This window comes from Mesoplodon bidens (assembly GCF_964165515.1).
Source record: "Mesoplodon bidens genome assembly, chromosome: 17".
Lineage (NCBI taxonomy): Eukaryota > Metazoa > Chordata > Mammalia > Artiodactyla > Ziphiidae > Mesoplodon > Mesoplodon bidens.
This window is the reverse complement of record NC_138174.1, coordinates 45,565,734-45,593,679: the sequence shown is the minus strand read 5'-3', so window position 1 is coordinate 45,593,679 and position 27,946 is coordinate 45,565,734.

The following is a 27,946-nucleotide window of genomic DNA, read 5'->3' as shown; positions in this document are numbered from 1 at the left end:
CTCCCCTGGTCTGACTCAGGAGTAGGAGTGACCTATGAATAATACAAACAGCCCATGAAAACCTTTACTGTGGACTTTAAATATAGGACAGTGACCTTACTCACCCTTCTTGAATTTTTCCCACAACTGAACTGCTTTATATATTATGCCTGCCTTAGCACATTTGCTCTTTTATAGCCCCAGGGATTTGTTTGGACCATGTTGCGCCATTGCTAATGCATGTGTTAGGGGATTTTTTTCTCAGAAAGCAGTCTATCCAGGGCCAAAATATCAAGAGATGTAGGTCAGGAGGGTAAAACGTTCAAGTAATTTTTTTCTGATGCTGTCTATGTAACGTATTTACATGTTGATTTGCTCAGTTATTTGGAAGATATATACCGAATGCCTCTAGTTGCTGAGGATTTAAGGGTATATGATTCATGACCACTTTATTTAAGCAGCACGTAATTTGACGGTTACTGTGCCAGCTCGATGCACAGTTGCAGAACAGGAAGGTTGAGTGCCCTCTTTAAGGGGCAAGCACTGGGCTGGGGCATCCACATCTCGGCCTGATGGGGGCAGTGGAGAGAAGTTTCCGTTGAGTAAATGATGTCAGGAGAGTCTCAAAGGATGAATAGGTTTCACTAGAGACAAGCTTTTTAAAACTGCATGTCAGGCAAAAGAGCAGAATTTGCAGAGATGCAGGGGAGAAAAAAACAAGGTATAGCACATTCAGGAGCCGGGAGGTATGTCACAGTGTGGCTGGGACAGAAAACATACCTGTGGGAGCAGCAGCGGACACACTGGACAGGGTTTCTATGCAGTTTAAGGAGCTTGGACTTTATCCTACAGGAAACTTTGAAAGATTTTGCTTTTTTTTAAAAAGATTTTATTATTTATTTATTTTTTAATATGTGGTCTTAATTAATTATTTATTTATTTTTATTTTTGGCTGTGTTGGGTCTTCGTTTCTGTGTGAGGGCTTTCTCTAGTTGCGGCGAGCGGGGGCCACTCTTCATCACGGTGCGCGGGCCTCTCACTGTCGCGGCCTCTCTTGTTGCGGAGCGCAGGCTCCAGACGCGCAGGCTCAGTAGTTGTGGCTCACGAGCCTAGTTGCTCCACGGCATGTGGAATCTTCCCAGACCAGGGCTCGAACCCATGTCCCTTGCATTGGCAGGCAGATTCTCAGCCACTGCGCCACCAGGGAAGCCCAGGAAACTTTGAAAGATTTTGAGCATAGATATCGCCGATGAGGCTTACGGTTTGTAAAGATCATTCAAAACAGAGCATAGGGGAGACTGATTGAAGCAAAATGCGACCCAAGGGTAGAAAACCTATCATGGAGCTAGAAATATTGAGGGAACCAACAAAGCAGTGACAACAGAAATAGGGAGGAAGAAAGGTTTCTGAGAATATATCTAAAGGGATAGGATTTCTTGGGCATCAAAGCTAACTGTGCTCAGAGTGAGGGATGGAGGAGGACCCACTAGTGGATCCCCAGGTGGATTGGAATGGCTTTTCTCTGAGCTGGGAAAGGAGCAAGGCTCAGTGAGAAAGAGAATGGTTAGCTTCAGTTTTAGATATGCTGAATGTTTAAAGCATTTGTTTGTTGAAACGTAATTAACATATTACAAAATTCACCCTTTTCAATATACAGCTCTATGAATTTTGGGACAAATGTGAATATTTACATAATTACCACCAAAACTGAGATGGAAAATATCTCCACCACCCCCAATTGTTCCTTTGTTCCTTTGTAGTGAACACATTTCCCCACCCCTACCTCATGGAAACCTCTAGTCTGTTCCCTGTAGTTTTCATTTTCTAAGATGTCATTTAAATGGAATCATACAGCATGCTCAATGAAAAAAATCTGGCTTCTTTTCACTCAGTATAATGCTTTTGAGAGAGAGTGCTGAATCCTAACCACTAGGCCACCAGGGAGAGTCATTATTTATTGTAGTATAATGTTTTTGAGATTCATGTAGTTATCTGTGGTTTGTTAATTTTATCGATAAGAAGTATTACATTCTGTGGCTGTACTGAAATGCGTTTATCTGTTCAGTGGTTGGTAAACATTAATGTTGTTGCCAGTTTGGGGAGATTACGGATAAATCTGTTACAACCTTTTACATGTAAGTGTTTGAGTAACCTTAAGTTTTCACTTCTCTTGGGTAAGTACCTGGTAGTGCCTGACAGGGAGATTGCTGGGTCATTTATAAGTGTATGTTAGCTTCATAAGAATCTGCCAAACTGTTTTCCAGAACTTTAGTACTGTCATCAGAAAAAATGAGCCATTCTAAAAAGTGTGTAGTGAAATACCACTGTGGCTTTAATTTGAATTTTTCTAATGATTAATGGCATTAGTATTCTTTCTTGTGCTTATTTGACATCCATATATCTTTTTTGGTGAAGTTTCCATCAAATATTTTGCCCACTTATTTTTATTGAGTTGTTTGTTTTTCATTATTGAGTTTACGTATTTATAAATAAAATCAGGATACAAATTTTTTGTCAGATATGCAGTTTGCCAATATTTTCTTCCAATCTGTGGCTTATCTTTTCATTTCCTTAACAGTATCTTTGAAAGATTTAAGTTTTTACTTTTGAAAAAGTTCAATTTATCAATAGTTTTTTTTATGGATTTGGCTTTTGGTGTTGAATCTAAGGAATCTTTGTCTAACACAAGTTACAAGGGATTTTTCCTATGGTTTCTTCCAGAAGTTTTATACAGTACTTTTAAGTGTTACATTTAGATCTATGATCCATTTTGAATTAATTTTTGTATACAGTTCAAAATATGGGTTGAGGTTCATTTAACAAAATTTTTGCAAACGGATGTTTAATTGTTCCAAAAACGCTTGTTAAGAAGACTTTTTTTTCCCATTAAATTGCCTTTAGACCTTTGTCAAGAATCAGTTGACTAGGTCCGTGGGGATTTATAAATGTTCTTATTTCTTCCTCTCTATATTAAAAGCTCTTTGAGGCCTAAGATATTGTTTTACATTGATTTTTTTTCTTAGCTCCTAACACGATACTTTTATATAAGAGATACTCCAAAATTGTTGGAGGTAACAGGAAACAAGACATCAGGAATTGAACTTGAATCCTACCACTTCTATCCATTAATGTGACTTTCGATCAATCACGTATCTTCTCTACATTCAAGTTTCCACATTTTTGAGCGTCCTAATATTTAGTTCCTAGAATGTTAGGAGGATGAAATCAATACAGCAAAAGGATTTGGTATTTGATACGCTGATGCCTAGCATGGGGTAGGTGCTCCATAGAGATAGTTATTTATGTAATTAAAATCCATTTAAGAGGAATATGAAAAAAATGGATATTGAATTATGTGAATGCAGTTAATTTTGCATGTTTCCCAAAGAATATTAAGACTTCCAGTCACCTATGAATAACAGCTGCTTTCAATTATGTACTAACTTGAATAAACCAACAATAATGCAGGGAGGGTGTATGAGACAGAGGAAAAGGCTAGGTAGGCACGTAAGCAGTTTTTCTCTTCTAGGCTGAAAATCTCAATAGCTCTTCCAGTGGGCCAAGGAGTGGTGATTTTTTTCAAGTTCCTGATTGCAGAGCAGAGCTTATTTCTTCAAATGTGTCTGCTAAGCCCATGTTGCTGTGTTGAAAGACTATGTTTGTAGCCGAAAGGTTTTTTCATGTCACTACAAGGGTGTTCCAACCTGCCACTGCCTTTGACATGCCACTGAAATCCCCGCAGATTTCCTTCCCTGCTCTTTCCATTAACATAAAAATTGTGAGACTTGGTCTAAAGATATGTTGGGGCTAAACAGAAGACTTTGGTTGGACAACAGAACGTATAACAGTAGCTACTTTGACCATTTGTGTGTTGTTAGATGTTTACCCATTTCCCAGGACTGCACAGGTCAAGTGGTATGAGAAGACAAGCCAGAGGGTAGCCTCAGGGCAGACCTGATGCCACCAGATGATTTGAACCATTGTTACCAGAATTTTCTCACTTAATGAGATTTTTCTTTCTACCCAATACAAGGTTACATGGAATTTTACGCTCAGACACAAAATTTAAGGGTGAGTATATTGAAACTGGGCAGTTTTACTGGATAGAAATCTAAACAGATGGCTTTCCCTTAAAAAGCAAATCTTCTGATTGAACCTGGCTTGTACCCTGGCTGAATGTATTGGCCACTAAGGGATTCAGAATCCCTGGAGAGGACCCCTGAGCAGTGTGTCAATAGCCACAGTGTGGCCATCTCTCAGTGGCAGAATAGATGGCACCACTGCTGTGGCTCTTTTGGGATTAGAGTTGGACATTCTAAAACACCCTTGACTCACTTTTTATTTTTCCATCTCAAAGTTCATAAATCACACCCAAGATCTTTCCAAATAAACTACATGCACAGAAGAAAAGTTTTTATTCTGGGAAGACACAGCAAATTCTGCCAAACCTGACTAGCACCCTGGCAATTCAATTAGATTGAAATGAGCTCAAACTGATAACTTGATTCTGACTATAACATTCATTCTCAGGCTATGACCACTCACAAAAACAAACAAACAAACAAACAACATCCCCCCCCCAAAAAAAAAAAAAACCTGAGTATTCACTTTCTCGGGGATTTTTTTCCTTGACCTTATATTATCAGTAAGTGCTTTTCCTTCTGTGATGTACCAGCAGGTCCAGCTTCATGGGTTTGCAGCCTGGGTGACCACACAGTGCCCCATGCTTAGAAGGGCCTCACGCTTGTTTTAATGCCTGGCTGTTGCTGTTTTAAAACTCTGAATAATTTTTTAACAGGAGGCCCTGAACTTTTCATTTTGCATTTGGCCCTATCCTGGTCAGCATGCTAGGTTACAACGAAGCAGAGAAGGAATTTTTTGGAAGGATAGTCATGGTTGATGGTCAACAGCAAACCTCAAGACACAGTCTGGAAAGATGCTGGGAACTATTGGACACTTCAAATCCCAGTCCAGATCCTGCCCCAGGGAATGGGTGGTTAGACAGTGCTGCTGTCCCCATTGCTAAACACAGGGCACCACTGCCACTGCCACCAGGGAAGGAGTCTAAACAGTGCCTGCTTCTTTGTGACACTTACTCCCGATTCATATTTCTGGTTGGGAAACTCTCGGTTGCTGAGCATAGGTTATCATGTCTGGCCTCGCTACTAGAATTGAGAGAAGATGCTCTTTCATCTTCTATATTGAGAATGACCCTGCTAACTACCAGACCCACAGAGTGATACATTTCCCAGTATCAGTGAATAGGAGATGTTTCACATCTTGAACAGCCAAAGCTCAAGGAAAGAAAGGAATAGGTGTTCATCTCACCTAACTTCCAAGGGTCTGCACTTTTAGGTTCTCTAGACATCTGAGCAATCTTTCGCTGTGTTCTTTTCTAGATCCCTTTGCTGGTTCTTTCAAGGTCTTTCTCCCAGAGCATTCTACCTTATTTTTGATTCTTGCTTACATATGTTTCTGGGTGAACTCTTCCCTACGTGGCTGATGACCCTGAATGCCTCTGAAATCAACTTACTCACCTTCCTCTCCCATGCTCTCAACCTCCCTCAGAACATTTTTATGTAATATGATCAAAATTAGGAATCACTCTTTTAATATTCCAGTTCAAATAAACCTTATCCAGGTACATGATAGACTAGAACCACAGTGAGGGTTATCACCTAGTGTGTTCCTGAAAACAGAACTCATTTGGTATCTAATGCTACAGAGACAAAACATCTTTATACCTATTATTAATCTAAGGAATGGAGTTTAAATAGTGAGGAGACTAATTAGGAATATCTGATTTTGATATTTCTCCAGGGCGATTACATAGGAGAAATGCAATCGTTTTAACTATTCAGCTGGGATTTTGTCTTTGAATATTTGTTCTAGATCCATATATTGCAGGATATTATATCTCTTCTGAAATTATTAGAGAATTTCTTTCAGTTATTTTTGCATTGACTACCTACTTATTGAGCCTTGGATAAAGTCCTTTTAATTTACACATCATTAAGAAGGTCATGCACTATCAGGTTCAAAAGGAGAGCAAGGCAGGTTCAAATAAACTTTACATAAGTCAAGGAGTGTGGCCATTCTGCTTTAATTTCACCGTTTTTCAGGATCATATTGCATTTTAACGGGACCTGTCTTAAGGCTCTGTCTTGTTGCCTTTCTGAAAAGTACATGAGAAAAGGAAGACAGTTGAAGGTGGAATCAGAGGACAACAAAAGAAGGATAAAAAACACCAAAGTGAAGACGTCGTCACAGTTTTTCCACTTACTTTCTCTCACCTTGTCTTTCTTAGCTCCTGAAGCATGAGCCATGAGCAGAAAAGGTGATGAGGTTTTAGTGCATCACATACTAACAAGCATTCCTTAACTCTACTCTTCTCCATACTTTTATTAAAGCGAATGTATTCTGTAGAATGTTTTCCCGAAATTGTCTGATCATTTAAAATTTAATTTGGGTATAATCTCCAAAATTCAATATTTTTACTGCTCCCTACTATACAATTTCTAGTAATGATAGAAAACATTTTAAATGCCTTTCTGTGAACAGCTTTTATTTTCACGGTATATGTTTAATCTAGTCACAGGTGTTTATTTAAAAACGTCACCCATGAATATTTTACATTTTGTGCAATATTTTAGATATTAAATCAGTATTTAAGATCTTGCAGAGAGTCTCATTACTCTAGGAATAATTGAATGGAATATGGAGCAGCATACAGACTCTAAGAGTTATGGGAGACAACAACTAGAAGAGTATTTAAAACAGAAAAACACATCAGGTGCATAACACGAAGGTGCAAATTTCTGTTTTTTTACACGCATTTCTTTATCTCAGTTATATGCTTCTCTTTTCCAAGGGAGCTCAAAGACGGAACACTGTAGTGAGAAGGAATAAGAGTGAGAGAATTCAGCTACAATGCTACTATTTAAATGGAGTATATATGTTAGCAATTTCTAACACTAGAATTTTAGACTTTGGTTCCATGAGACTTTGGATGATAAATTATATGCACCCCCTTATCCCCATTCCCTCCTCTCTCCCAGTAGGGACAATCTCTAGTAATCAGGAAACTGTTTTCATCTCTTCCATCAATTTTGATTTTAGGAGACCCCCTTAGCTTCCACTGTAGGCTGTTAAAATTGAATGAAAACTGAATAAGTAACTACAAGATATTTTGTTTCTTAAATTAGGTGTGGCAAGCATGCCTGTAAATTGTCAAAGGAATTAAAACCATATTAACGTGTTATTCAATTTTAAAAATAACTCCTCCAAAGATTGCAGTGAATGAACAGCTCATTAGTATGCCTTTTCTAAAGAAAATAATGTTTTTCTTTCATTGTTTTCTTGGAAGGACTACCTGTTGGTCTAAAATTGGTTGTAATATTGAAAAGAGTATATACAACAGAATAGTGTATTGCAGGTCATATAGTCCACACCATAAAAGGGATCAACTTTTCCAGGAAATGTGGTCAAGAAGCCTTGCCCAAAACTTCATGTAAATTTGTAAGTGAAAACAACTTTTTTGATAAAAAAGAACTGTTACTCAAAACTGCTTGGGATATTTTTAGCTCTATGTCCAGAGTCTTCAAATCATAGCTCTGTATCTATTATTTATAATATACTATCATTTCTAATATTGTCTGCACTTTAATTCCATTTGTGGATGTTAATTGTATTTAATTGTCCCCAACTTATCTGATTATATCAAGCAGATCATTCTGAAATAATGCTCCATAGTAACAGAATGTTCTAAAACAAATACGTGGTGGAGATTAGCCATTGAGGTTTGTCCGGTTTCTCCTAATTCAATTTATCAAAAGTGAAGGAGGGCATAGTCCTGCTGAATTACCACTGAAGCGCTCAACACAAATCATTTTTTCCATTTCCACAGAACTAGGTGACACTCCCTGAATAAATTATAATTTGAGTAGTGTTCTGTATGTAAATGCTGTTTGCTCTGTTTTTTTTTTTTTTTTTTTTTTTAATCCTGAGAGCTAGACTTTGCTATGAACTAAAGAAGGCCATAGGGGCTGACTAACACTATGGTCACAGGGCTGATCCAACAAGGCCTTGGTGATGATGGTTAAAATGACATTTTGATCAAGTGGGAAAGTTTCCTTCCCAGCTTGTCAGATAACAACAGAATTGTCAGCAGTATTTCCCTTAGAGAGGGCTGCCTCTCTTTTACAGTGTTTGAGGAAGAGTCATCAGGGCTTGGAGTGATGTAAATAATAACTATTCTCTGGAAAATACAATTTTTTTAAAATTGTTATTCATTAATTAGTGTATAAGTGATGGTCTTGCAAAAGGATGAACCATTATAGATTAAAAGATGTTGTTTGATTAAAAAATGGCTGTTAAAGTTGAAGAAATATTTAACCTTTCAGGAATCAATGGGATACAAATTCAAATAATACATGCCAGTTTCCTTTATTAATTTTGTGAAGCTTGTAAAAATATATGATGTTTATTGCTGACAAGAACATTGAAAAATTAGGTACTTCATATTCTGCTCTTGAGAAAGTAAAGGGATACATTTTTAAATGGAAAATTGGCAATACAAATCAAAATTCTTTACAATGTTTAATATCCTTTGACCCCAGGAATTTATCCTATTGCAAATTATTTCAATTTTTAAAATTTATTCTAAGAAAATAATTAGGGATACACAAAAAAGAGTATATATAGCACAATGCTTATATAAAATAAGACCAGAGAGATATATGCCAATGTTTACTATCAATAGAATGGACAAATAAATTGTAGTATATTCAACAAAAGGATATTATAATACAATGAAAATAAATGAGCTCTAGCTACACAGAACAATATGAAAGAATCTTACATATACAACATTGAATAAAACAAGTAAGAAACACAAGACTATGTACAGTGTGAGTCCATTTATATACACTTCAGAAACTAATCAATAGTGTTAGGGATACATATATGGATGGTAAACAAAAGGAAAGCTGGGAATAAGTGTGACACAATTCAAGATAGTGGAGACCTTTGGGGAAGAGGGAAAAGGTTATGAAAAGAAAGAGGCACAGAAGAGACACATTTTCTGGGGTGAAAATAATGTATGATTTCTTGACCTGTGGAGTGGTTACATGAGTATTCACTTTGTATCTGTTTGCCAAACTGTAAATATAGGTTTTATGTACATTATATGACTATGTTATTTTTCATTATAGAAAAAAAATTTTAATTGATATCAAAGGAGTTCTCCGGTTGCAGGATTTCATTGTAGAAAATTTATATTTTCTACAATGAAGAAGTGTCACTTTAAAATTAAGCTCTCCAGAGGATTTTACCACAGTGTTAGCTATGGAGCAAGGATCGCTCCATGTGTATTCTACCATGCTTAGTACTTTGGTGACTATAGCAATTTATCGTCAATATTCATTTCTTGTTGAAGGAAATTTAGGGAACTGTCTTATCAAGCTCTAAGAAAAGAACACAACATTCAGGAAGTCGATAGCAAAAGGGACCTAAGTCGTATGATACTTAATTACACTAGTGAGAAGTCTAGGATAGAATTTTTATTTTAACAGGCATATGTATTTTCCTTTATTTTAAAAATTAAATGGTCCTTATTAACTAGTTTTTAGTAATTGTGGTCTTCAAATATGAAAGCAAACAACTTGGTAAAATGTAACATATTTTCATTTAACCAAGAATTATTTTAAAAAGTGACTTTAAATAAACTGTGTAATTGATATTGTCTTGATATACACTGTTCTTATGCCTTGAAGGCCCAAAGTGATTTAGTGTCAAGAAGCTGACAATTCTTCTCAAGAGTATTTGTCCCTAGTGGAAGAGGCAGAAAAATGGAGAGGTTGTATCTTTCCCCTTTCAGGAAGCTGAGTTGAGCTCTGCCTCTCTCTCTTTCTCCTAGGACCAGGGCACTGAGAAGGATAGCACGGTGTGTGCACTGCACAAAGCCTCGGGTGTTTAGAGGCTATAAAGTCTGGTGGATTTCCACTAGTATAAGCCTGGGCTCTGCTCCAGCATTGTGCTGTCTCAGGAGAAAGAGATTTTATTCTTCTTCTAAAGGCTTTATTTATTTATTTATTTCTAATTTATCTTCCCAGGGAGGCATCTTTTAAAATCTTAAACTAAGATTCCTATAGGATAACATCAGCTGTGCCTATGACTCTATTTGGGTATCCAGTAGAGTAGTTGTCTTGTATTGAGATGGTTCACTGAGCTTAAATGAAAATACAGTATTGAGAAACTTCATTATATTACTGGGAGCCACACAGAGACATTTGTAGAACTAACATCTAGAGATGGCATGAGTCAGCCAAGTTTAAGTCAAGCCTCTTGACTCCCCAACCAATACTGTGTCTATCGAATTAGTTTCCTATTTCTGCTATTAGAAATTACCATGAACAGTGGCTTAAAACTGTACATATTTATTCTCTTACAGTTGTGGAGATAAGAAGTTGAAAATCAATTTCACTGGACTCAAATCAAGATATCCACAGGGCTGTCCTCCTTCCCAAGGCTCTCAGAAAATCCATCTTTTTGCATTTTCCAGCTTCTGCGGCTGCATTTCTTGTATTCATGTCCTCTTTCTGGACCAAATGGGTACTCTCCCAGTGTAGATCTTTGTGTCTCCCAGCACATTCTTTTTTAGGGCCTAAAAAGTGTCATGGACCCCATTCCAACATGTGTGTGTGCCACACAACCACCAATTTTCTGACACCAGCTTGGTGTCCTACAATTCAACCCAATACTAACACTATCTACTTGAAGGTAGCATCAGATCCCACAGGTTAAAGGCTCAGCCTTTAAGACTGCCCCCACTTCAAGATGCCAATAACAAGCCCAGGTTTTTGCCTGTGCTTCTGACTGTTGACTATATATCAGAGATTCCCACCACCTACAACGTGGGTTCAATAAATTTTCTAGAGATGCTCACAAAACGCAGGACACCTGTTCACTCCCTAGATCACTGGTTTATTATAATGGACATTAGAAGATACAAATCAACAGCCAGATGAAGAGATGCATAGGGCAGGGTGTAGGAAAGAGTGTGGAGCTTCCATGCCTTCTCTGTGCCACTCTTCCTGAATCTCCACATGTTCACCAACCAGGAAGCCTTCTGAATCCAGTCCTTTGTGGTATTTATGGAGGCTTCATTACATAGGCATGGTTGATTAAGTCATTGGCCACTTGTGCTTGAACTCAATCTTCAGCCCCTCTCTCATCCTTTGGTGTGGTCCAAAAGTCACCTCATTAACATAACAAATGGCACCTTTACTGCTCTCATCACTTAGGAAATTTCAAGAGTTTTGAGAGCTCTGTGCCAGAAACGAGATGCAGGCTAAATAAATATTTCCTATTACAAATCACAATATCACAGGATGCAGTTCATCCACAGTATGTATGTATGTATGTATGTATGTATGTATTTATTTATTTATTTATTTATTTTGTGGGAAACTTAGAAACTTATACTTTTTCTTTACTTAGGCCTTAGGAGGATAACTGACTTTGGTCAGTCTGTTTAAAATAAATCTTTGGTCTTTAAAACAAATCTTGGTCCCTCATTCCCTCTTCAAAGTCAGTAGTGCAACATTATGCTTCAGTCTCCACATTGCCTTCTTCTCTGTAGTCAAATCTCCCTCTACCTCACTCTTACAGTGACATGTCTGATTCCATCTAGGTCCCACCTACATAATCCACGATAATCTATCTATCTCAAGATAACTACTCTTATCTGCAAAGTCTGTTTTGCTATATAAGAATATTCATAGGTTCTGGGGATTAGAACCTGGATATCTTTGGGGGCCATTATTCAGCTACTACATGTGTCATGTCCCCAGCCTGATCAAGTAGCATGGATAAGCTTGTAAATTATATACTAGAGAGCATATGGTGTTAGGTTGATTATATGTGAGATATATATGGGGACTAATTGTGTGGGAAAATAACCAAACATCATTTTACAGAGTAAATGCTTTAGAAGAACGTTTTCAAAATATCTTTGAAAAGGGAAAGGAATATTAGAAAGAATATGGAATTATCAGTCAGAAGGCTTCCAGATCCTTCAATTGACTGGTTAGGTAACCTTGGGTAAGTCATTGAATATCTGTGGGACTCAGTGACTATATGGCCTTAAAATGGGGAAACTGGATTAATAACCTCTAAGGCTCCTTCTATCTGTAATCTTTGTGCATGCATTTATCATTGCAGCACATTATTGAGTGCCATGTATAAGAGCAAGCACTCTTGTAAATTGTGGAGATGTAAAGATGAAAGGAGAGTCTAGTGATACTTCTACTCCATGAGTTTATCTTAAAAGATATTGAAAAATGAGAATGGCATGCAATATTTAAGTATTAAACAAGTGCATGAAACTTAGACAAGATTCTGTGTGGATTACTTTGACAAGAAGGAGGTAAAATAAACTGGCAAGATACAGGAGGAGGGAGAAACATCTTTCTGCCTAAGACATCCTCTTGGTATTTATTATGTAGGAAAAAGTTTTTGAATGTAGTCAAGTTTCCAATAATTAATGAGCAGTTTTAAATTTAATATTAGAAAAAATTTGCACTACTGTATTTTAAAATGTGTAAAATTTAAATTCGTTTTCTAATTATGTGAGAAAACAATCTTTTATGCTGGATAATGACAGAATTATATTCTGACAAATGTAGCTTAGGTACGAAAAAGTAAATATTTATACCTTAAGTAAAATTTTTACAGCTAGTAGAAACTCTAGAGATCATAGCATGACTTTCTTTTTTTTTTAAAACAGATAAAAATGATACTCAGAATCCCCCAAATATTTACTAAAATAGATAATAATAAAAACCTAAATGTCTTTTTCTCTCATGTCAGTGTTGTTAACCTAAAGCAATAAAACAGCCAGTTACTTTACCAGCAAAATAGAGCAGTAAAGAATTGCAGTTAAAAACATGCAACTATGGTGAACCACATGCAAGTCCTGCAAGTCCTGGTAAAGCAAAGGAGAGAAAACTTTTTTATAGAGGAGAAAGGGAAGTTGGGAGGGGCTATTATAAACAAAAAGTCCATTGGAGAAAACAGGGACTTTGAAGTGTAGTGGCTTTTCATTGGCTGAAAAGTTGTGACAGACTCTCATTGACTTAGCTGTTGCCAGGCAAGGAGAAAATTTTTCTTTCTCCTGCTGGCAGGAGTAAATTGGAATTACTTCCTGCCGGAAGTTCAAGGTAGTCTCTTTCTGTTCTGATCTGTATTGACTATGAGTGACACATGAGTGAGAACTCCCACTCCTGAAGTCCCAACTCCATTTTAATATGGCTCCCCTTTACTAATTATCACAATATTTTCCCCCTATAAAATATTACCCCTCTCAAATTAGAGGAGCTATGAATTGCTTTAAACATGTAATATCTGTAAATTAATTCCAAGGAAATCCAGCAAAGAGCAAAAAATAACAGATCAACAATATCGTGAAATTTTTATTATATTATTGACAATAATTATTATGCTTTCTGCCTGTGACAACATGAAACCAAGTATTTTAGTGGGGAAAAAATTGGTAACAAATAAGGAAGCCTAAATTCTCACCTGATCTGCTCTTTGCTAAAACTGCAACCTTGGGGGAAAGTGTTTAAATTCTCAGACCTCTGTTTTTTCAACTCTAAAACAAAGGAGTTGAAGGAAATGAACTTGAGTAAAAAATGTTAGGATGACTCCTTGAAGTAATGTGTAATGTGAACTTCAAAACAGAAGTAAGGAGCTCACAGAGAGGTAAATTGAGGCTCCTTAATCAGTCTAGATGTTCTTTCTTGGTGGGAGTCCTGTCAGGAATTGGTATCTTGAGATATAAGCTTAAAGACAGGATTTCAAGGAACTTGACTGCCTTATTCCACCTCTTTTTTCTTTTAACCATTTAAAAAAAATTGAACTATAGTTGATTTACAATGTGGTATGGCTTATTCTGTCTTTTACCCTCAGCACCTACCATGGGGCACATTACTATGAATTATTGTATGAATCTCATACTTTAAAACCTAGAGAAATTTTGTTTTTAATACCATCACAGTCTTCCTTCTCCAACAAGTTTTATGATATTTAGGAGGAGGTACTATTTAATTCTTTTTGCATTGTGGAATTGAAAGGTGGATTTACATCATTCTGTTTTTAATTATGGCTATTTCGGGAAACATGTCGCTTGCCCACAGACCATTGCTCTTTGCACTTGGGCATTTATTTATTTAATTCTATATGTGACATGCTCTTCATGTGTCGTTTGAGGAGGAGCCTAGGGAAAAGAGAACAGCCCTATTTAAAAGAGACTGACTTAAAAAAAAGACATTCACTGTATTGAGATGTTCACTGAACAAGCCTTTGCTCTAGTCCAACTGAGGCTCACACCAGGTGAAAGAGTCATTGTAAGATGTCCAAAATCCATGAAGAGCATATATGTGGAATCTTTTCTTCTTAACACTATGTTAGTTTCATCTCTTCTACTTAAATTTTCTTTTTTTTCTGTTTCTAAAATGGCCATATTATTCAGAACAACCCACCGTGGAAAAAAAATCCCCCAATACACTAGAAAAAACATTGAAGAAATTTCATTGCAAATGAGACCATGACACCAGTGATTTAGGTGGGATAGTGTGTTCTGGGATTCAGCAACAAGATAACAGCTCCCTTGGCTTCTGCTCTTGGAGAGGTTTGGACTATTCTGGCAGCTCCCTGGCATGATTTAGGGCAGTGATTCTGGCATGCTTTCGCACTAAAGCGGGGACAGCGCAGTGCGGGAATGTGTGAAAGGCTGGCTTGCTGTGGATAGAATAGCTGTGGGGAAATTCAAAGAGCCATTTAAACTTGTAGTCAATGATTGAAGTTTTCATAGTTTGGTGGTTGAAAATAAGAGACTTGTATCAAAGCAAGGCAACCATTGGAGGCAACACGTACTGAAGAAAATTATTGTAGAGTTTTGTCTAGAATTTAGTAACTAGATAGAAAGTGCTGGTCCCTGTACTGGAAAGGCTAACTAGTTGATGGTGCTGGAATACGAAGCTGAGTTTATAAGACGCAAAGCAAGTGCTTCTGATGTAGGATGTCACTAGATGTCACTCTGGATTTCATTATCTGCTCGTCTAAAGATTTCAGCAGCTTTGCCATTTTGCTACCAATGCCTCTTGCAGAACCTGAATAGACAATGTGAAGTGTGCATGAATAACAGGCAACTGCTGACGGAATGTCAATTTTTGAGTGTGTGACTTCTATTGATCATTCATTATTGACATGAAGATCTCTAGCGTCTTTGCTTTTTCACTTGAAACTGTTTCTCAGCTAAAATTTCCAAGCTTCTGAACAGGCAGGCCTTGAAGGATGGGATGATTCAAGTCTCACAGGATGTTTTACAAAGTACTTTGACCTCTGGAAGATCATGGGTACTTTTCATAAAGACTCAACAACTGCTTTGAATAAAAATTCAAAGAGCAACACAGGAAAGAAAGTACATCTCTTTCATATTTAAACCTAGCTGAGTTCAGGAATAGCTAAGAATCATTTTGATGAGAAAAAGGCTGGCATTTTTATTGTTTTCATTTATAAATCTATGTTTTATTTGGTGGGCAGTTAGTAAAATTGGAGTGTCCCCTGACCCAATGGTGACAAATGACATGCTCTACAGTTTCTTGTGAGTGTGGATCTGTGATTTTATTTCTCTTAGCTTTGTATACATTAATTAGGTATACACAATCAGAGCTGAGTGCAGAGGCAGCTAAATAAACAAATGACACTGTGGAAAGGTCTTTCTGCATACTAATCATATCCTACATCTGCAAGCAAAAGCTCCATAAATCGATTTGCTCTTTCACATCAAAAGACAAACAGTGATGCAAGTCAGCAGTTCCTTTGTCAAAGTCACGGAGATTGCTGTTCTTCACAAACGCATCTTTACAAAGCTGGATTCAACCATTTGACGATTAGCATTATTGGCAACTCTTCAAAGAAGATTCATCAAGTCATTTGCAATTGGATTGGTTACCATTTTTATGATGCTGCTCCATGAAATCTAACTAAAAGTGATTGACATTTGAATTCTTGCTCAGAAGATGAAGAAACCAACAAAAGAAAAGAAGTCCTCTGATTCCATAGACTGTGCCATACTTGTGTGTGTGTGGGCCAGTGTCAGCCACAGGGCACAATTGGCAGGACCTGACATGAAATGGATGCTGGGTGATGGGCATCTCTAAAGGAAGCCCACAAGAACGGGTCCTTGATTTGCCATATTTGTGCTAAAAGCACAAATGCCAAGTTTCAATGCGTTTTGCAAGAGCATATTTTGATGTTCTATTTTGCTGCACTGTTTGAGAACAAAACGTCAGTTTACTGGGGAAACCAAGGTGGTCCACTCAAGCTAGTCACTGTGTTGCACTAGTTGGATAGAGGAATAAGACATGGGGGAGGGGTAAAAAAGGGAGAGGTAGAGTCTTCTCCATAAAGAAATATATCCCAAGATAGTACACCTAATGCCTACATGCTTGATAGAGAAATGAATAATTCGGCTAATATCATGGTACCATATTAGTTATATCTAGGCATCCTCAGTAACTCCAACAGCAGAGATTTTCAAATTTGCCTCTGGTATAAATCTGGAAATTATGGTAATATTTCTTATTGAATCTGACATTTCCTGTTTTATCTTATTATTTAATGTTATGTATTCTTTAGCTGTACATGAGACACCATTGAGGGGTAGGCCATTCCTAAAATTAACTAAGGGGGATAATTCCATGGCCTCTCCAGGTTATACAGGATACATTTCAGGTACATAATTGAACTCTTTGCTATTTTCAAAAGAGTTCTGGCATTCATCTTGAAGGGCTTACTTATTATGTAATGTACATTATATAGATAGAGGTGTAACTTATACATTCATTTCTGTATTCAAAGAATCCTTGCAGTTAAGAAGAATTTTTACTTTGGGGGAATATTCTTAAGATTGCAGCTGAAAATATCAGACAATTTTCTTTAAAAATCAAGTTTGTAGTCACATCTGTTCAAAGCAGCGAGTGAGAGTTATTGAGTGAGATCCAGGCTGGTCTAGGAGGATGGTGCCGTTAGCAGCGTTACTGCGTATTCAGCTCAGGCCATGAACTGACTCTTCATTGACTTTTGACAAGTGTCTCAAGCCTGTGGTGCCTCAATTTCCTACCTGTTAAATGGAAGCAGAAATATTGACTTATTACTGAAGAGTGTTCTGAAGATTAGCTAATAAATGATGGTAGGAAAGCTCTGTGCAATTCTAAAGTGCTATATAAATGATATATTGTTATCGCCATCACTACCAATAATTATAACGATCGTAAAAAGTTAATAACTCTGTTATGGAGAGCTTGAGTCCCACAGGAAAGTTATTTTTTCTTAGTCTGTTTTCATGTTTTAACTGGGTCCTTAAAGTGGCTTCATTGAATAAAAGCAAGGATTTCAGTACTCTCAGCCTTTGTAGCCTCATTGTGGAGCCTTTGCTCCAAAAATCAAAGGTGGCTAGAATTATCATCTGTGTGGGCTCTAATATTTAAGAAATTATTCCTATCACCAGGCTGTTTTTACATAATAAAAAAGGAATCATGATGAATTATTCCCCCTCTTTAGTTTACTATCATAAGCGCAGTCTGTGAAGAATAGAATATTGTGAAAAAAGAATATGAAACAAACATTACTATTTTATTATCTAGAACTCTGCCTTGAAGAAAGCAAACTAAAACCTAGCATACAAGCATAAAAGGGTTCCAGAAAATCTAAATCTGTATTGAAAAATTCAGACACAAAAGTCATACACTTATTCATAGAAGAACATTCTGAGTCTATTGTTAGTGTATTTTTACCCTCTTTTTACACAAAATTTCAATGCGTCTGCTTATCTGCTTTCTAAACCGTTATTAGAAATAGCAAATTAGAGGGAAGAGGAAGGCTATTGTGATCAAAGGCACTGACAGTGTTCCAGTCATGTATTGCTGCGCAACGAACCACCCCAGTACGTGGTGGCTTTAAACATTGAACACATTTATTTTGTTAATGAGTTTGGAATTTAGGTAGGGCCTGGTGGGGACGGCTCATCTCTGCTCTACTTGATATCAGAGCGGGCAGCTAGAAGGCTGGGATCGGGACCGCCTAACGGCCGACTTACTCATATGTCTAGCACTTGGGCTGGGAACACTCCAACAGCTGGGGCTGAAACAGCTGGCACTCCTCAGGCCGCCTTCTTTGTTTTCATGTGTTCTTTCTGCAAGGTCTTTCCAGCATGGTGGCTTCAGGATAGCCAGACGTCATAGATTTTAGCCTCAGGATCCGATGGACACGTTCTGAGAGAGAGAGGGAGTGAGGAGGAAGCTGAATGACATTGATGATCTAGCCTTTGAAGTCGCACAGCTTCACGGTCGTATTCAGCTGGGGCTGCTATAACAAAATACCGTGAACTGAGTGGCTTAAGCAACCAACATTTATTTCTCAGAATTCCCTAGGCTGGGATCAAGGTGAAGCATGGTCAAATTCTGGTGAGAGTCCTTTTCCTGGCTCAAATGTATCCTCATGTGGATACATTTTTTTAAAATTTTGTTTGCTAAAAGATGCCCTCTAGCAGCTGCCTAACCAAAAGAGCACAAGGTACTTTTTAGCCAACATATGCTAATCTATGCTTATTCAACTCACTTTTGATTGAAGGTTTGGATGTATATAGTATTTTATGTTGAAAATAACTTTCCCTCCAAATTTTAAAGATACTGCTCCAAAGTCAAAGTCTTCAACTTCCAGAGTAGCTATCGAGAAATCTGAGGCCATTATGGTCAATAATTCTGCATATATGACCTATTTTTCTTCTCTTTAGAAGCTTTTAGGAAAAGTTGTGGTGATAGCCTTTGGCATAGGTCTTTTTATTATTATTATTATTAGTGTGGCCCTTCTGCAGTTTGAAGAAATGGGTCCTTCCCTATCAGAAGTTTTTCTGCAATTATCACTGGTAGCTTCTTTTCTGACTTATCTTTCTGGAACACTTAAAAATAAATCAATTGGAGGACCTCCCCAATTAATTCTCTCATGTATTATGTTTTCTCTCCAGTCTTCCATAAGTTTGTTTTCTAGTTCTGTATGTTTACAATTTTATCTTCCAAGATTTCCATTGAATATTTCACTTTGGTTATTTTATAACTTCTAAGAACTTTTTCTTATTCTATGATCATCTTTTTTTAATAGCACGTTTTTATTATTTAACTGAAAATACCTTCTGCTATCTTTATGAGGGTATTAATTATGTACTTTTTTAAAGTCCTGTTTCATTTAGTCTTTGCTGTGTAACAAAGTAACTCAAAACTTAGAGTCTTGGAACAATAACAATTTATTGCTTCTCACCATTCTGTACATTGATTGGGTGGTTCTTTTACTGGTCGTGCCTGTGCTCATCAAGATGAAGCATCAGAAAAAAAAAAAAAGAAAGACGAAGCCTCAATAAGCGGGTTGGCCCAGGGAACAGACAAGGATGTCTTTCATCCAAGATACTTCTCAACAGGGTGATCTCAGGTGAAATGGAACTTATTAATATTTCTAAGGGGGGAAAAATTATTTTTACTCTGTCTTTAATGCAATTATAATTAGCATCTTTACCTTAGGTGAGGTTAGTTCATGGGACAGTAAGTTTGCACCTTTGTATGGGGTGCTTACCCTTTATGTAAATTACATAGAAGTTCCCTGTTTATCAGCAAGCATGTTTGTACCCATTTTACAAAATATTTATAAGGAAGGCATATGTGATGAAATGAAGAGTACATTTAAATGAGGAATCAAGAAAGTTGGTTTTAAAGACTTGCTGGATGAATTCATCTGCTGTAAACCAATGGTGTATTATTCTGATCAATTCATTTAATTTTCTTGTCCTGGATATTTGTGAGACAAATGTTCTTTATTCTGTTATTGTTCTTTATTCCCGTAGTCCACCTTCTATCTCTAGAATTCTATGGCTTTTGTTACAAATTTACTATTTCAAAGTACTATAAAAGTTAATTTCAGTGCTTCAGAGAATACATATTGGCGGAAAAATCACGCCCCTCAAGAGAAACAAATTGGCTAAAAATCTTCACATGGGTTGGTTGTCCTGTCCTCATCTGCATCTCGAGCCCAGAATTTTATTCTCATCACCCACATACCCTGGCCCAGCCTTGTTTATAATGGTGCCTTTGTCTGCATTGTATACAATTTGTCTGTTTTATGTTTTATTTGATACTGAGTCCTTTGTTGAGTAAACACCTTTCATTTTAACATTATATTTTTGGAAAATATACTTTCAGAGTCAATTTTCAGGAAAATTGTGATAAATATGGAAGACAATTTATATATGTGTCTGTTGTTTATTTCACCTAAGAATCCATTATTAACTTGCTAGGGCTGGCATAACAAAATACCAGACTAGGTGGCTTAAGCTACAGAGATTTATTTTATTACAGGCTTGGAGGCTACAAGTCCAAGATCAAAGTGTTGTCTGGTTTGGTTTCTTTGGAGACCCTTCTCCTTGGCTTGTGGATGGTGCCTTTTCATTGTCTCCACATGGTTCTTCCACTGTGCCTGTGCAGCCCTGGTGTCTCCTTGTGTGTTCAAATTTCCCCTTGTTATAAGAGCACCAGTCAGATTGAATGACCTAATGACCTCATTATAACTTTATCACCTATTTAAAGGCCCTATCTTCAGATATACTCACATTCTGATGTACTGGAAAGTTAGGGCTCCGATATGTGAATCTAGGGAGGGCACATTTCAGTCCATAATAAATACATTTCATATTTATGTGTCAATTTTTATGTCACCAAATATTAGGTGTAAGCTTTCAAGTACAATTAGGTTATATTTAACATTTAAAAATTATGCATTTGGAAAGGATTAATTTTGGGAATCTAAAAAAGAAAGCAACTGAAAACAAGTCTAGATCAAACTTGAGTTTGAAGCTAGCCCAGGTCCAAAAATGCTGATTTCAGTTTGTCCAATTACAACCTGCTTATGTCCAAAAACTAAAGATCAATTCCTATCTTCAAACCATTGAATGTATCTGTAAAACCAATTCCTCGTCTGTGAAAGGTATTAGTTTAGAATAGTGGCTCCTCCATCTTGAACCAAAAAACAGAGTCTCTAGGGATGAGGCCCAATAATTTATATTTTTAATAGCACCCTGTACATTTAGCCTTGGGAGGCATTAGATTAGACAAAACAGTGATACCAAAATATGCAAATTAAGCATATTTATTTTTTAATAAAACAACCATAACCCACTTCTAATCTCTTATGGCTCTCAGGAGGTATAATACTTCTACTTTTCTGTTTTTCTGTTGAAGAATCTGCACTGAAAGAGGAAAGAAATGGACTTGTTCGAAGGGGGGAAAGTGGGAGGTGGGGGATGGGAGGTGGGATGAATTGGGAGGTTGGGATTGACATACACACACTAATATGTATAAAATAGATAACTAATAAGAACCTGCTGCATAGCACAGGGAACTCCACTTCACTGTACAATAGAAACTAACAGAACATTGTAAAACAACTAGACCCCAATTTAAAAAAAAAAAGAAAGAAAGAAATGGACTTGTTAGCTAGAAATGTGATTTTAATGGAACTGCTGGGTAGTTTTTCTAAAGCAACATACAAACTTCGTAAATTAAAACAATGATACACAAAGTGACTTTTTAAAATATTACATTTATTTAATGTAATATATAGAATTAAGTAAAGAGTAAACTTTTTCTAAAATAACTTTTGGTTTGTTTTCTTGAGTGATTTATTTTGTAAAGTAGTTCTATTTTCTTTCCACAGATGCTTGAGCAGACAATGCAACACAGCACAGTAGTTAAGAATGTGGGCCTAAATGACATAAAACACTGGTTAAAGCAAAGAAAAAAATAGAATAGTCTGAGCCAATAACTGTTATCAATTACATCTATAACTACATCTATTCTTGTAAATCCTGACCTACCATATTTACACTCACCCAGACACTCATGCATTTCTAAACTATTATAGGGAACTCCCCAGGGATGTTAAAATTATAGAACTTTGTGAGTGGTATGTAGCTTAAAGGTCATTTAATTCAACTCTTTCATTTATAGGAGAGGAAATCAAGGTACAGAAAATTGTTCCTTGCCTAAGATTACCCATAACCCGGATCAACTTTTTTTAACTCTAATTTTGTTCTTCTCTTATACCATATTTCCTTGGTCCTTGACCCCTGATTTTAAAGATTTATAACCAAACTAACTATATACCTATACTTAATATAACAAAACAAAATAAAACAAAAATGAGATACAGATCAGAAGTTCCAAATGGGTAAGCTCCAATTGAGCTTTGTTTGGATCACACTATTAAAATATTTTCTAAATTAGCAGTCAACATTTAAAATGTATGAGACTTCACATAAAAATACACGTTAATAACATCCTTTATGAAAAAATATTATCTGGCAATCCTCAGCCCATATTTCCTTATGGGAACCATTAGGAGGAAATGAGTAGCAGCTGCCCCTCCTTAGACAGGGCATTTGTCCTTAAGTTCACCTTGGACCGATTAGGTCTGAAAGTCTGAGACCAAGTGGCAAGTCTCATTTCCCCCATACCTTCACCATTGTTCTCTTTTCCTTTTTTTAATAGTAGTTAAGAGGAAATGGAAATATTTCTTGTCCCCATGCGTCTGTCCAAATTGGAAAAACAAAATCATATTTCAAGAAAAAATTTTGTTTTCCACCCCAAAATCCTTCCTTTAGATTATGTGTCTAATTCTCCCAGGTATCAGTGTGCAAGGACCATAGAAGGCAGAGCTTCTCAACTCCCCTGCTCCATCATCAGCCTTGAGGCCCGTGCAGACTCTCCTTAGGGAATGAGGGCTCTATTCTGAGGTAGATGGTGGGAGGTGCCCAAAGAGAGATGTATTAAAATCTTAGGGAGGAAAATGGAAAGTGTGTGAAACCTGAACAATTCTGCTCTCCTTCGATCTACTTCTCTGGGAAGGATGTGCTTTTCCCCATCTCTTCCACCTTAAAAATTACTGTCCTATAGTGTCTGCTTCAAAATAGAATTTCAGCTCCAAAGCTCTCATTTATATAGAATTTAAAACCAAAAATATCTAAACTTAAATGAAATAATTCTTTTGTATGTTTAATTTTTGTTAATCATTAATAAATATGTGAGATTTTAAACTAAAGTCACTTTTTAATTATGACATTTTTTAAACTATTTGATTTGGGGAAATTCCTTTGTTTTATTAAAAGGAAAGAATAACTTATGCAAGTGAACAAGTCAGTGTTGAATTTATCAAAAGTTTCTGGAAACAATATAAACCATAAGATCAAAAGATCTTATGGGGCTGGGGGAAGATCCAAATTTCAGTAGACACAACCTGAGAAGCTCAATTAAAATCATAAAATAAATGCTCTCAATGTTCCATCAAACTATCAAAGCATTTCTCGGATTAACAGACTGAGCTTTCACAACCCAGATAGAATAAATACTCTTCTAATTTCTTCAATAGTCTTCCATTTAACAGAACCCAGAATGCCATTATTGCCATTGCATAGCACTAAAAGGAAATTCCAGACACTCCATAAAAGCATAAAAGTCCATATTCACTTGAACTTCAGATAGACCATCCTTTTTTTTTTTTTTTTTTAAATAACCATTACCAGATTTCACTTTATATCTGAGAACAGAATGCTGAGAACTAATGACCTGGAAGTCAAAATGGATATTCAGGTAAACCTTACTAGTTAGTGATCAGATTATTCAAAGAATTGCCCACTCAAAAGTTACAAGCATTTCTGGGAAAACTGACGAGATAAAAATCTGTACCTTTGGGCTGCAGATCTTCCTTAGTATCCATCCCTTTAATACACGATATATCTGGGCCTAAGACAGTTAAATTGCTTTCAGCTCAATTATTTGCTTTCAAAGAAATTGAGAAGCTGTTCATTTTGATTACGTATGACTGTGAGAAGACCATGGTTACTTATAAACAAACTAACTTGACTTCTCCATAATTTTCTTTCTTTTTTTCCCCCCTTTTCTTGAGTAAAGCTGCTTTTGGGGGGAACAAAAACCCTGGCTAGCTGCTCAGAATTTTTAAAGTTAACTGTGCTAGAAATAAGTTGGAAGTTTTGCCCACATAACATACGTCTCAAAGTTCTTGCTGGGAAGTCACAGAAAAAATGAGTTACAACAATAACTTATTTAAAACTACCTGACAAGACATGTAGAGCACAGACAATGACAGAGCTGGGATAGGGGGTGAGGAGTTAATATAGATTTCTAGGACCAGGGAACCAGGAGAGGTAAAGATTTTAGCCTGTTTGTTCTTACTAAGGGGCTTGACAAGATTTTTTTTTTCCTGAACTTGGTCTCTGAAGCCCTGAATTCCACTTCTATACTAATTTGCAACACTAACTTTATTATAATAGCCACAGAATTCTGGAGATAGAAGAGAGACTACAGGTAACTGAATTAAAAACGTTTGTCTCACAGAAGAAAATATCCAGAAGAAGATAATTAACTGACTCGCTCAGGGTAAGATCATTGGTTCACGGCACATGCGTCCATTCAGCAATACTTTAGGACCCATACTTCCTGACTCCTTCTTTTCATCATAGATGCCTTTCTTATAAATATTTTGTAAAACGCGTGCCAACATCCTTACTGATAAACAGGAAGATTTCATGCAATGTGTATTAAGGATAAGCACGACACACAAAAGATTCAAACTTACTGTCTCATGAACTGACCTCACCTAAGTTAAATATGTTGACTGTGATAGCATTAAAGATTGAATAAATGTAATCCCCCCTTTCCTTATGATTTGTAGGACTGATTTGGATGATGTGTATCCATTTAAAAAGAGGTGTCGAGGAAAATTTGGACTACTATCTTCTTCCTAAACTATATGTAAAAATATGACTTTGTCCTAGTGTGATCCTCATCTACATGCATAGTTTTCCTCAAAGTCATCTTTTATATTTATCACCATGGAAGCACCCTTGCTGCCCTGGATGTGTGCCTGACCACCATGAAAATGGCAGACACATTTCCTGAAGTTACATCTTGATTTTTTTTGTCTTTGTATTTTCTTATTGCCATTCATGTTATTATATTAGAATAGTAACAGCCAGTTTCAAAGCAACAAAGTCCTAATTCAGAAGTGAAATTCTGTAAAGCTCTTCAGATAGTTCACATGCTTAAAAAAATTAAGCCAGCTCGATGGAGTGGAAGTGTTACTCCCTCATTCCCTATGGTTTGTGAAAAGCCATTAGCGACACATGTCTCCTTGGAAGCATTTATGCTTACATTACTCTTTGGTTTGTTTCCAAGTCCTGCTGCCTTCCTTATAAATAACACTTGCAAACAGGAACTTAACTGCACGTAATGGGGAAAAAAGTTGTCTGGGGTTTTTTTTTTTTTTTGCAGCATCATAGCCCCAGATGGCTGAGAGGATGACCAGCAATTGCATCCTCAACCACTAGGGTACAGAGGTAAAACCATAGTGTCAGGACTGACTCTCATCTAAGCATTATATCCTGAAGGTAAACATTTTAAATGCTATCTAATGGTGTTTCTGTGGATAATTTTTTCTAAAAGCTGGATTAAAAAATATGTGTATATGCATACCTATGCTTCACTAAAACAGCGATGCTGACTCAGTTTTTCAATTGAGAATTCCACCCCCACTGACATAATACTTATTTAATCTAACCCTAATTTGTTAACCAAATAGCCTGACTTTTCACCATTTATTATTGTTTCTTGTCTCTAGAAATGAGAGGACATTCATTTTTATTAAAATCATTACCAGTAGGGAAAAACTGGTCATATGGTGTGCCAGGATCCAAGACTTGAAATGAGATTGGATATAACTCATAAGCTATGTTTCATTTAGTCAATTAACATTTTGAAGAACCAGTCTTCTCCAACAGGTCTTGTTAATGCAGCTATTCTGGGGAAAAGAGTAAAAACAGAATGCTTCCGGGAAGACTGGTTAGGTGGACAGTCAAGTGATGGCCCTGGGCTTTAAGGACAATTGGAGGACATTGGCACCAGAAGATGTAAATGCTGAGCAAAAGAGTAGGAGTACCTAAAGAAAAGAGGGGAAGAAAACTATAGACCAATTTCATTAAAATGAATGACCCTGTCATTCCAGGAATAGTGTCATTGAAATGATGATGCTCTTATAATAATCATGGTGGCATGTACTAGACATTTCTTGAGACCAGCTGCGTTTGAAAGTTACAGAGTTGCCTCTCTCAAAAGAGGTAAACAAGAATAGATGACAAAGAACAATTTTATGCTGGATTTATGTTGACTTCAGTCACATCAGCTTATATTTTAACTACTGTTATTTTTCTACCCAAAATATAAGAAAACTGATATAGTAGTAATGCAGTTATTGGGTGAGGGGAAAAATAAAAGCAATGAATGAGGAGTAGGAATGAAAGGAAAACTGGAAAGGGGCAAGGAAATAAAAACTTTTTCTATTCAACTACATTTTAATGAATTTGAAGAATATCAGCAATAAAATAATACAACTAATTATGTAAATAGTACTTCAAAATATGCCTTCCAGACACATTTGTCTCCTTTAATCCTAACAATAACCTCAACTATTTCCCCAGTTTTCAGAAGGATGAGGAAATGAACACCTGTTAAATGACTTGGCGAAAATCTCTTTGTTAATGAAGAGAATGAAAAAAAAAAGGTTGATCTCATTCATTTGTGTTTCATAAAACTACATCCCACGTTTTTTTTTTTTAAATCACAACAAAATGTGTTTCCTTCTAATATTAACATTTATACACATCAAAATGTAAGGCATTTAGGTTTAGTGTGAATCAAAAAATCAAAAGAGTTCCACAAAAATCAGAGGCCAGGAAAGGCCATTTAGAAAGCCAAGGCTTGTAAGTATTCTGTTGTACATCCAGGTGTATTGCCCAGATGGCACAGGTATAAAACCTATGAAATGGGAAAAGTGAGATTGTGAGTGCTATTATGACGGTTCTACACCTATAATACATTTATCCCAGGAGGCTGTTGTACAGCTGTTAACATATATGGGCTTGTATTTTCACTTGTACTTGCAAAGAGATTTAAGATTTATGATGAGCGGTATCTTTCTTCTGTAAAGACTGCAAAGTAAGGAAATTTACCAAGAGTACAATCAGGTGATGAGATGTATTCACCAAGGTTTATTGCAACAAATAAGTAAGAGAGTAAGACTTCTCAGTCCTGTCAGCTACAGAGGAATTAAAAATAACATTCTTGCTTCTTAGTTGGTTTATTCTGTTATGACATTATCTTTCATTGATTGATTATGCTAAAGAAGAAATAGAAGGAATTGCAAAATTGCAATTTGGTTTTCTGAAGAAGGACATTTAAAAAATATACCTAATTTGAAATCATTTTTGAACTCGAAGAAGAATTTTTCATCTTTAAAATGCAAAGTGTTTTTTTGTACTGTTGTTTTAATATAGCTATTGTGCAATTGTAGTTAAAAAATAATGATAGCTGTGTGGTTTTAAATATATATATATATGTTGAAACTGGTCCTTAAATGACACTCAATCTTCTTTAAAAAGTGTTGGAGAGTAGTATTAGTTCTTATTCCTGTTGTAACAAATCACCACAAACTTTGTGGCTTAGACTAACGCAAATTTATTATTTTTAGGTTTATGGAAGTCAGAAGTCCAAAATAGGTCTCACTTGCTTAAAATCAGGGTATCAGCAGGGCTGTGTTCCTTCTGGAGGCTCTCGAGAAGAACCTGTTCCCTTCTCTTTTCCAGTTGCTAGAGTCCTCCCACACTCCTTGGCTCTTGGCCTCCTCCTCCATCTCCAAAGCCAGCAGCATCTTCAAATCTCTTTCTGACCCTTCAATTACTTTGTGATTACTTTGGGCCCACCTGGATCATCCAGGAGACCATCCCCATCTC